General features: G+C 43.5%; 1 long non-coding RNA gene across 2 annotated transcripts; it reads left to right on the top strand.

Annotated features, from left to right (window-relative positions):
- Positions 1 to 1,457: 1,457 nt before the first annotated feature.
- LOC309345154 lies at positions 1,458 to 5,441 on the top strand. Of its 2 annotated transcripts, none has more exons than XR_014158018.1 (4): positions 1,458 to 1,599; positions 2,614 to 2,734; positions 4,105 to 4,175; positions 5,306 to 5,441. It is a non-coding gene; the product is annotated as an uncharacterized lncRNA (long non-coding RNA). The 2 variants fall into 2 exon arrangements; XR_014158019.1 differs by having other exon boundaries at positions 4,105 to 4,179; positions 5,312 to 5,441.
- Positions 5,442 to 11,089: the final 5,648 nt, after the last annotated feature.

Below are 11,089 nucleotides of genomic sequence, written 5' to 3'. Positions count from 1 at the left end.
GAGATACTATTGACTGGACCTGGGACCTTCTACATGCAAAAGCATGACTTGCTGAGCTTTATAGATTAGTTAGCAGAATTCAGCCTTGAAGGATCTACCTTGTTTCTTCAACCAGCCCAGAAGGTGGCATTGACTGTTCCAAGAGATCCTACACCCTCTAACTTTGGAACAAAAATATCACGTTTCTATTTATACTTCACTGTAGCAATCAAGCATGACACAGTATACTAAATAAGCAATAATAATTATAACAATTCTCCATCTCCATCCCCTCTAACATTTCTCCGATGAAAATAGGAATGTCCCATTCCATAATGATAATGTTACCATTTATACCCCACACATCTTACTGGGTTGTCCCACCTACTCTGGGCAGCTTCCAACATATATAAAAACATAATAAAACATTTAAACATTTAAAAAAGTCCCTATATAGCATTGCCTTCAGACAGCTCGGGGGTTAGGTTAGATAACTCCATACCCTCCAACATTTTTCAAATGAAAATGAAAACAGGGACATCCTGAGGAAAATTGGGACATTCCGGGCTCAAATCAGAAACCAGGATGGCTTCTCTAAATCAGGGACGTCCCTGGAAAAGAGGGACACTTGGATCTCTCTATACACCTATATGGCATATTTATATGGGGTGTTTTTAAATCCCTGCCTAGGGCATAGTCTGCCCCTACCATTCTTGACCTATTCACCAGCATCTGGTAAAAAAGCGGGCAGGACTCCCAGCGCATAGAAGCCACACCCCACGGGCTACTAAAGACTACATTTCCCGAAGTGCCTTGAGAAGAGCGTGCGCAGTGAGGCGCTATGGGCTATATAAGAGCCCACGGCACGCCTCCTCGTTCTTTTCACATGTGGCTTCCGTGGAGGTAAGATGTCCTTTTGGGGAAGCGGTTGGGTGGTGGGGCTGGGGAATCCTCTGCCATCGGCTACCTTCTTTGTTCATTACACGATGCGTGCTGGTTCGAGCTGTTCCTCAGGACCCCTTTAACCCCCTTCGCCCTATATTGACCGTTTTATTTTCTCGGTTAGGAAATCCGGGGCGGGGGCGGGTGGGAACGTTGCTTCGCATTCGAAGCTTTGAGTTTTGCAACCGCCGAGGGCTAACTTGTTGCAGAGGGGAAGCTTTCTCGTTGTTTTTCCTTATGTGGGGTCCCCCCCTTGCCTTTCCTATGGGACCAGTTCACTTGCAAGCTCTTAAAAGCTCGACTTCTTTAAATCTCCCCTCCCCCCGCATATCTCAAATTGCAGCCATACCGATCGGATCCTAACTGGTGCACATGATGACTTAAAACTTTTTTCCCCATCAGAGCGTCAGTGTTGATCTCTTTGCTGTTACAGCCAGAATCTGTCTGATGCACCCGTGTTTTAACAGTGAGAGGGGAGGGCGGTTGGGATTCTCTTGAGCCCAATTCATGCAGTTTGCAAGAGCAAATCTCTCTCGGTTAATCTGACTGTGGTGGGTGTCTTTCCGTTTAGGGCGACGATGCCGCTAGGCATGTACAGAGCGAACTGCTGCAAAAATCGAGCTGGGCGCAAGGAGGCGATGGAGTCACCTGAAACCCACACACGATCAGAATACACATGTGAGTTTCTGCCTTCAATCCTCATTTTTCAGGAGTTAAACGTGTTGAACTCCATGAGACTTGCTTTTGAGTAATTAAACTAGGATTATACTGCCTCTTACTCTAATGTGAACTCAGTAGGTTCTGCTGGCTGCTCTTTTAACAGTTCATTTCTAGATGTTAATATGGTACTAAGGGGTGTATCTTCATGGTACGCACTGTGCTTTGAGTAAACACCTTAAAATTCATAATAAAACTTAATTGAGCACACATGTGAGTGCCTGATCGTTGCCTATTTGTAAAAAATTTTAAAGGAAAGATTGTGATTTTTGTGTAACTATTTTGTACTGAAGTTTTCTGTTACTAGAGTAGCACATGGGTCAAAAGTACCTTTCGATCAGGAATCAACTCAGTATGTTGGTTTGGCCTCTGAGAACAGGGCGCTGGACTAGGCTGCTTTTTGTAAACCCAAATTTGTGTATCTCGCTGCAGAATTAATACGCAGCTTACAATATGTTGGCTGTTGCTGTATTTTTGAACCCACTGCCCACATATTTTTGGCCATTGTGATTTGGTTAGGCAGCTTCATTGTCAAATTCACCAAGTATTCAGAATTCTGATGTATAGTTGCAATTTGTCTCCCAAACTGCTGCATACGGCAGCTGAATTTAATTCCAGGGATGGCCATGTGGCTGGAAGATACCATTCATTCAGTTGGGGGCACAGTTCTAACTTCTGTGCAATTTAAGCCTTCCTGTTGATAAAACATAAGATGGTTCAAAGTCCTTAAAACAGTAACTAGAAGTAGCCTTACAGTTTCTTGTGTGTGGCAGCTGTCCCTTCCTTGCTATGGTCTCTAGCTGATGTTTGTGATGACCAACACTTTTTTCCCCATCAGAGCGACAGTGTTGATTTGTTGCTGCTTTAGCCAGATCTTTGTCTGACGACATCAGCATAATCTGTTTTTACAGCAGCCTCCTCCTGGTTCAAAAATAAATAAAATGACAGCTCTTTGGTTTTCTGTATCATTTTTAGGATCGAAGGGAGCCTGAAGTTGTAATCATTGAGGTGGGCCCATGCAGAAGAGATGGGTGACTTGAAATAAAACCTTGAAAGGAGGACATCTTGCTCTGATCCTACACAAGAAGCATGGAAGGTAGGGGCTTTGCATTTTCTTGTTCGGTTTAATTTAGAAAAGTTAACCTGAGTAGGGCGTCTTAGGAATGTTACGTGTGTTGTTGTAGCAGGGAAGTTGGTGTGTGTGTGGGGGGGGGGGCTTATGGTTCAAATCCTTCACTGACATGAATGCACTAGGTAGCTATAGCACTCTCAATTTGTTTTCCCCCACCCATCATCTTTACCAGTAATTTCTTAATTCCTACAACATCTCAGATGGCAAGTCATCAGACATGCCTAAGCAAGGACGTATACTCTGTATTAAGACACATTTCCCCCACCCCCATAACGCTTAAAGCAACCCTAAAGTTGGCCAGTATTAAAGCCAATTATTATTTATATCCCACTTTTTCACCAGAACTCAAATGAGACTTGCAAAAATGAAAGCAAACACATCACACAGAAAGCTAAAAAGCTGTAAAAGATAATAAATTAAAAAGTAATTAAACTATAATACAATTAATATGATGTAAAGATGGGAGTTGGGAGGTTAACGACATGTGGAAGTTAAGTGTACCTGGTATAAATCAAGCAGACGACTGAAAAACAGGACTGGTGGTAAACCTTAGGCTTCAAGTGGGTCTTTGCATAATTGCTTCTCAGTCAGTTTTCTGTACGTGGAAAACTTAGAGGGGTGGTGAGGGCTAGTCTGGAAGTCTCCTTGAAAGACTCGTTTTCTGTATGCAGGGACTAAATAGTACAAAGAAGCCCATGATCATGCGAGGCCACTTCAGGATATCATTCAGCCACAGATTGTTTCCAGTGGGAAGTGAGCATCTGTACAGTGGTACCTTGGGTTACATACGCTTCAGGTTACAGACTCCGCTAACCCAGAAATATTACCTCGGGTTAAGAACTTTGCTTCAGGATGAGAACAGAAATCATGCTCCAGCAGCGCAGCAGCAGGCCCCATTAGCTAAAGTGGTGCTTCAGGTTAAGAACAGTTTCAGGTTAAGAACGGACCTCCGGAACAAATTAAGTACTTAACCCGAGGTACTACTGTATTGGATTAAACTGTCAGCCACACATTCTGAGCAATCTTTGCAGGGTTGTACAAAATAGAACTTGGAAATCCTATTTTGAGTTTAGTTATTCCCCTGAAGTAGGCATAGCACTGCAGGCTCTGGTGTTGCAAGTGAAATCAAAAGGCCCATTCACACACAGTTTTATGATCATGTTGACTCTGTCTTATGTGAGCCTGTCCCCACAGGCCTTGAGGCTTATGCACTCCCCTCCCATCTTGTGTGATACCCTGCTGCCCTAAAGCATGTGTTTGTTTGAAAATTCACTGGTGCAATACAAAGCAAAATTTTCCCTTTCTTTACTATGCTCCCTGTTTTCTTTTTTCAGACTGCAGGACCGTATGTCAGACTGAATGCTTGGGAGGATGGCAAGGGAAATTGTGAAGTCTTCCAAGTGCTGTAAGTTTTGTAAGACCAAAATCCCATTTAGAAGATTGTGGCAGGGCGCTCACATGGTGTGCTATTCAGTGGTACATGATGACTTAATCTTTTTTCCCCATCTTATCGGCAATGCTGATAAAACATGCGTTCTAGCCAGATGGTCTGATTCCACTGATGTCCAAATCTTACATTGCATGCTTTTGTATTGCACTTCGAAGACAGAAGCCTAATGTAAATATTCTGCTATAAATGCACACTGCTTGCTGGATTTTCATGATGGGTGGGAGCATGAGGGTTGTGGATAATGAGATGGTCCAGGCAACTTTCCCAAGACTGCTGACCGCTTGATTCTTTGGTTTATTACGTAGCTGGTGCAGGAGGGTAGATTTGAGATGTACCTACCTAGTGTAACGTACCTCCCTATTGAATGATTATTGCACTTGTGTGAATAGATGGATAAATGCTTTCCATGCCTTTGAATAGATGGCCAGTTTTATAAAACAATTCAAATTTCTGCAACAACAGTTTTTTACTGTAAGAGCTAACGTAACAGTCTTTATTTGTTGAGCCCTTTACTGTTTTGGTTTCAGGGCAGATTTAAGAGCCCCTGAGAAGGAGATATTATTTGTTGTTGTTTAGTTGTGTCTGACTCTTTGTGACCCCATGGACCAGAGCACGCCAGGCACTCCTGTCTTCCACTGCCTCCGGCAGTTTGGTCAAACTCGTGCTGGTAGCTTCGAGAACACCGTCCAACCATCTCGTCCTCTGTCGTCCCCTTCTCCTTGTGCCCTCAATCTGTCCCAACATCAGGGTCTTTTCCAGGGAGTCTTCTCTTCTCATGAGGTGGCCCAAAGTATTGAAGCCTCAGCTTCATAGCCATCTTCAAATATTTTAAGGGCTGTCATGGAGGAAGAAGCCTGGTTGTTTTGGGGTGCAAAGCAGCTGCTCTTTGTCACGTCAACCAGGAAGCTTTTTTTGCTGTTGTTGCAAGCATTCTTTAATAACTAGAATAAAATGATCATGCCCTCAATCGGAAGGAAGACATAAGTTAGTAACACAAGTAGCTTTGTTGGCACATGAGCATTGTAGTTAACTTAATCCTACCTGCAGTCGATGGGTGGCTAAGCCTTCTCTGTTTCTTTCAACAGGCGTAGGGGTTCCTGGTTCCTGCCCAATGGATGGCTTGAAGCAGAACGGCTGAGACTTGAAGGAGAAATAATTTCAGTGTCCCATGAGTGCTGCTGTACAATAAATGCATGGTTTTGCACCATGGCAAATTAAAAAGCAGCTTTGAGTTTTCAGTGGTGCCACAGGCTAATTTTTTCCTCTCCTTCCCCAGGAACGTTCCTCGGTTTGCAGGGCTTGTCCTGACGCTGTTTCACCAGGGATTGCCATCATTTAGAGAAGGGGCAGTTGGGGGCAAGGCTACAGCTGGATGGGAAAGTGCATATTTTAGTGTTCATAACAACCTGGGTTTTATAGCATTTCCTGTTAAAAAGTATGTCGGATGCAAAAGCCTACTGGGGCAGACAGTCTTATAGTTGTATATGTTTGGTGCTACTTGTCCCACAAATATAGGCTTCATTTCACAAGTACACATTAAATTTTGCTGTTCAGGGCCTTATCAGCACTGTTCCCATTCTCTTCATTTAAGTCAGGCATAGGCAAACTTGGCCCTCCAGATGTTTTGGGACTACAACTCCCATCATCCCTGACCACTAGTCTTGTTAGCTAGGGATGGTGGGAGTTGTAGTCCCAAAACATCTGGAGGGCCGAGTTTGCCTATGCCTGATTTAAGTGGTTGGGTGCAACTCTCGCATAGCCTGCAGGTAAGAGTATTGTGGAAGGGAATGTCCTAGGAAGGACCCCACAATTCTATATAGGTCACCAATGGTTCTTAACTTCTTGTGTGATCACCATAGGCGACTGGGAATTCCATCCAGGGAGGGAATGGTCAGCTAGGTAGATGGAGGGCTATCCTGATGGCAGCCCATTGCATTTCTGCTTGCTGTCGAAGAGGAGAAACCATCCTGTGTGTTGAGCTTAGGTGCCCCATTTTAGTAGGCTAGGAACTTAACGGGACTGATTTTACAAAAAACTTTAGTAAGTTGTCCGTCTTCCAAAACTGGAATGATTCCACACACCTGTGATTCTTAATTGGGATCCCTGAGGGGACATTGTGCCCACCAAGCTCTTTTGGGGGAAGAAGGTATTGCTACTTTGGCACTCTTGTATATGAAGCAAATAGCATGGAGGTCTGCATTGACCTTGCTAGGAAAAGCTGGGAGCTTGTCTGCTGCAGTCGGGAATAGCAGGCCAGGAGGGCAAACTTCACCAGATGTTTTGGCAGCTGGTAGACAGGTGTAGAGGGCTCTGGGAATAAACAAGCTAGGAGCTTAATTGTCTTCCATAAGCTCACTTGACAGTCCAAATGGTGCCTTTTATCACAATCTGCCATGCTTAATGTAGTATAGGGAGGACATCTGTACATCAAAATCACATTCCTCCTAAGGGGAGGCTAATCACTTGTATTGCTGTATTTAACTTGTCCTCAGAGCAGCCCTGCAAGGCACCTCCTTTTTTTACCCTTTGACATGAGATACTGATGTGTGTCTCACCAATCGGGTTTGGGTTCAGTTGCTGTTATATACCCACATCTTGAAATTTATGACATTTGGGTGCCAAGTTTCCCCAGGACTTGGCAAAAGCATTTTGTCTCTAATATGCCGATCTTGATTCTCCTACATAAGGATCTGATTACAATTGGAAAGTCTCCAAAGGATCACCTCTGATAGGATGGCAAGGGAAAGTTTGGGATCTGGCTTTTATACAGTCTGTAAATAGCAGTGGTGATTCAAGACCTCTAGCCACTCAAGCTTGCTTATAGAGAGACTTTCATGGATAGTTGAAGCCTTGATTATGTATTTAGTTATTTGACAATGTCCCCACTCGATTTTTCTTTTTATGTGTGATTGATACAAGCGTGCAACACATCACAGGTTTTGTTGGAACTGATCAATGCTATTTTGCCACAAAATAAAACTACAGGGAGAGAAGAGACTAGCCAATTGTACAAAGGTAAAATTCACATTCATTGCAGTGCCTTTGATAGGGACGTGGGTGGCGCTGTGGGTTAAACCACAGAACATAGGACTTGCCGATCAGAAGGTCAGCAGTTCAAATCCCCACGACGGGGAGCTCCCGTTGCTCGGTCCCTGCTCCTGTCAACCTAGCAGTTTGAAAGCACATCAAAGTTCGAGTAGATAAATAGGTATCGCTCTGGCGGGAAGGTAAATTGTGTTTCCGTGCACTGCTCTGGTTTGACAGAAGCGGCTTAGTCATGCTGGCCACATGACCCAGAAGCTGTACACCGGTTCCCTTGGCCAATAAAGTGAGATGAACACTCCCATCAGATGTCAAAGCGATAAATAACTACCTGACATTCAGAAGACATCTTAAGGCAGCCCTGTTCAGGGAAGTTTTTAATCTGTGATATTTTAGTGTATTTCTGGTTTTTATGGAAGCCGCCCAGAGTGGCTGGGGAAACCCAGCCAGATGGGCGGGGTACAAATAATAAATTATTATTATTATTATTATTATGAACACTGCAACCCCAGAGTTGGTCACATCTGGACCTAATGGCCAGGGGTCCCTTTACCTTTACCTTTATTGATATGTTCCCTCCCCCCCCCCAAAAAAAAAAAACCCCAGAAGAAAATACAGCCCTTGGATTGAAAAAGGTTCCTCCACCCCTGACCTAGATTGTGATTGCCTTGCAAAGGTAATGCTGGTTTTTCTGTGAAGGACAGAAGATTGTTACTTCGGCTGTCCACAAATTTGACTTTAAAATGTTGCTGCATCTGTTACCCTCTTCATTGGCAGGTGGTTGCATAGTGTAAGCACACAGCTGAAAAATGGAAGAAATATTGATGGAATCCAAACTTCTGATGGCATTTAAAATGCAGCCTTGTTAATTCTGTGCCCGCTAGTCAGTGCATAATGAATAAGCCTTGGCATGGTTATTATTTAGGGTAATTGCATTCTGAGGGGCTGCTGCAATATTCAGATCTCAATGGAAGGGGGAGGCGGGTACAGAACATGTTTGCCCTTGGCCCTGTGTGTTAGATAAGGTGTAAAAAAAAGAGAGGCTCACTAAAGCTCTTTCCAATTACGTAGATTGATTATTTTTTTCCCCTCATTAGCAACTGCAGTAGAAATAACTGAAGTCTCCCAATTAAACAAGGTAATATTTACCATTTGCAGCAGTATGAGCCTCTCCAGTCAAACTAATGGTGCATAGGACAGCTGTAATTATTTGAAGGCGAATGGGCAGGTGCAACTTGTTATTTGTGGCACTGCAGGAGTGAGAGAACTCAGGTACATGGGAAGATGGGTGTAGCAATTCACATGTTCCCCAGGGTTGCCAACTAACCAGAAAAATAGCATCATAGCCTGCTCTGTTTTATAGAAGTTTGACCCCAAGAAATTCGTCAGCTGAAATTGAATGGCAGCAGTATATTTATTTTTACTTATGTAGATGAAGCACCTGTTAAAGGTCCAGTGACATTGGGGCAATATAAAAGCTGGCAACTAGCATCTGTACAACTTCTGGTGGTCCCCTCACTGCGAGGTTACAGGGAACCAGGCAGAGGGCCGATAGTGGCTCCCGCCCTGTAGAACTCCCATCAGATGACAAGGAAATAAACAACTATCGGACTTTTAGAAACAGGCAGCCCTGTTTAGGGAAGTTTTTAATGTTTGAAGTTTTATTCTGTTTTTGGTGTTCTGTTGGGAGCTGCCCAGAGTGGCTGGGGAAACCCAGCCAGATGGGCGGGGTTTAAATATTATTATTGTTATTACTAACTTGAGATCCACCAATTGCAGTGTAGCCCATAAACCATGTGTAGTGAGACCTCCTGGGCTTGTCTCCTTGAGAGAGCAGAAGTTGGATGGAGTTGGGTATCCTTTTATGCCTGGTAGGTTGGCTGCAACGATGGCAGGTCAGCTTTCTTTCTTTATAAGTTGCAAGTTGGGGCTATCTAAGTGAGTGTGTATGATTGTGTGTGCGTGTGTGCATGCAAGAAACTGATGCAATGGCTTGAGTTCTGCCAGTGGAAGCAGATTGTGGGACCTTGCGCCTATAAAACGCTGGCAGCAGTTCCTGCAAACTTTTATTTCTAATAAAGACAACTTGTCAGTAGGAATGCACAAGTCAGAGATGGGCAAATGAAGTGTCTTATATTAATTGCTAGGGATGTAATGCAAAAACCTGCATTTGCTTATGAGTCTGCAGGGGGCACTGTATGCACACTTTTTGCTGAGATTTCCCTTTGATCTGATTGCCTCTTGCCCATTCCTCCTTCTGTGAATTATGGAGTGCATTTCAATCTGCCAAGTCATCTCTCTGTTCTGTGTTGGTGCTTTCTCCTTGTCACTAGACCAAGGGATGCCATAAATAAATTATCTGACCAAAAGGTTGCAAGGTTTTTAGCTGGGGCAATCAGAATAAGATCCACTATTTGACTATTGATTCAAAACCCTAAGATTTATTTATTATAATTGACTTTTTATTTCTATTCTTTGTATATCGTATTGTTGTTTTATTGCTATGGCCGATGGCTGACGCAAATAAAGATTCATTCATTCGTTATCTGACCAATAGATCATGGACAGTTTAAAAACAATGTTCTTACTTTTTATTAATAAGGGGCTGGTGGGAGGGAGGGGAGACTCCCTATTTGGCATGTAGCCTTGGAAGAAAGAATTTACCCATTAGCCTGAACTCTGAAGGACCTTTAGGTTCTGAGTTGTCCGAAGTGGTTAATGCCATCTGCAAATATTTTAGGGAAAGGTTCCTTTGACACAACCCAATAAATGTTCATCACAACGAAGTCCCTTTGAAATAAATGACAGTACTGTGCAATCAAATACATACGGCTGCAGTTCTGTGCAAGCAGCATTTCATCTATGAAACTGTGAGACAGTCTGGTGTAGTGGTTAGTGCTGGACTGGTACCTAGGAGACCAGGGTTTAAATCCCCACCCAGCTCATAGTTACTATACTTTGTATGTTCAAACAGATCTGTTTTCTGTTTCCACTGGGGAAGATAGTACAAAATATAGCTCTGCCAGACATTGGAATTTCTTCTTTCAATAAGCAAGGAATAATTTAACATTTATATTCCCTTCCCCAGACTCGACTCTTTCTAGACACATGCTGGGGGTTATATTTAATCTCCCAGTGCTCAGCAGGACAGCTCTATTAAGAGAGAGAGCAGTTTAACCTATTCACTCAGTGCATCCTTCCTTTTTCATCTGAACACCCTGTGATCTTATGCATGTTTTACTTGGAAGTAAGTCCCATTGATTTCAGCGGCGCTTACTCCCACATCATAAGTGTATACAGGATTGTGGACCCAGTTGATGCATCAATTTTGTTGATGGTCCTTTCTGTTCCACCCCACCCAACGTTATCAGTCAGATTTGTTAGATTTTTGCAGTTGTTCTAGGCAAGGACAGGATGTCCTCCCTTTGATCTGCCCGTGTTGCACGGCTGAAACATTCTACTCCGTGCTGATGTGCTTATCAACATGGCTTTTGGATTGTTCAGCTTTTGCATCCACCAGTTGTGTTGGAATGTAGGCATAGCCTTGAATGCATTACAGTGGTACCTTGGGTTAAGAACTTAATTCATTCTGGAGGTCCGTTCTTAACCTGAACTCTTCTTAACCTGAAGCACCACTTTAGCTAATGGGGCCTCCTGCTGCCGCTGCATCACCGCTGCACGATTTCTGTTCTCATCCTGAAGCAAAGTTCTTAACCCGAGGTAATATTTCTGGGTTAGTGGAGTCTGTAACCTGAAGCGTATGTAACCCGAGTATATTGAATTGCAATGCATTTGAGGTTATGCTTGCATGCCACTTTCAAGCACCC

This window comes from Podarcis erhardii, assembly GCF_964252035.2.
Source record: "Podarcis erhardii genome assembly, chromosome: 6".
Classification (NCBI taxonomy): Eukaryota; Metazoa; Chordata; class Lepidosauria; order Squamata; family Lacertidae; genus Podarcis; species Podarcis erhardii.
This window is presented reverse-complemented; position numbering and strand designations above follow the sequence as displayed.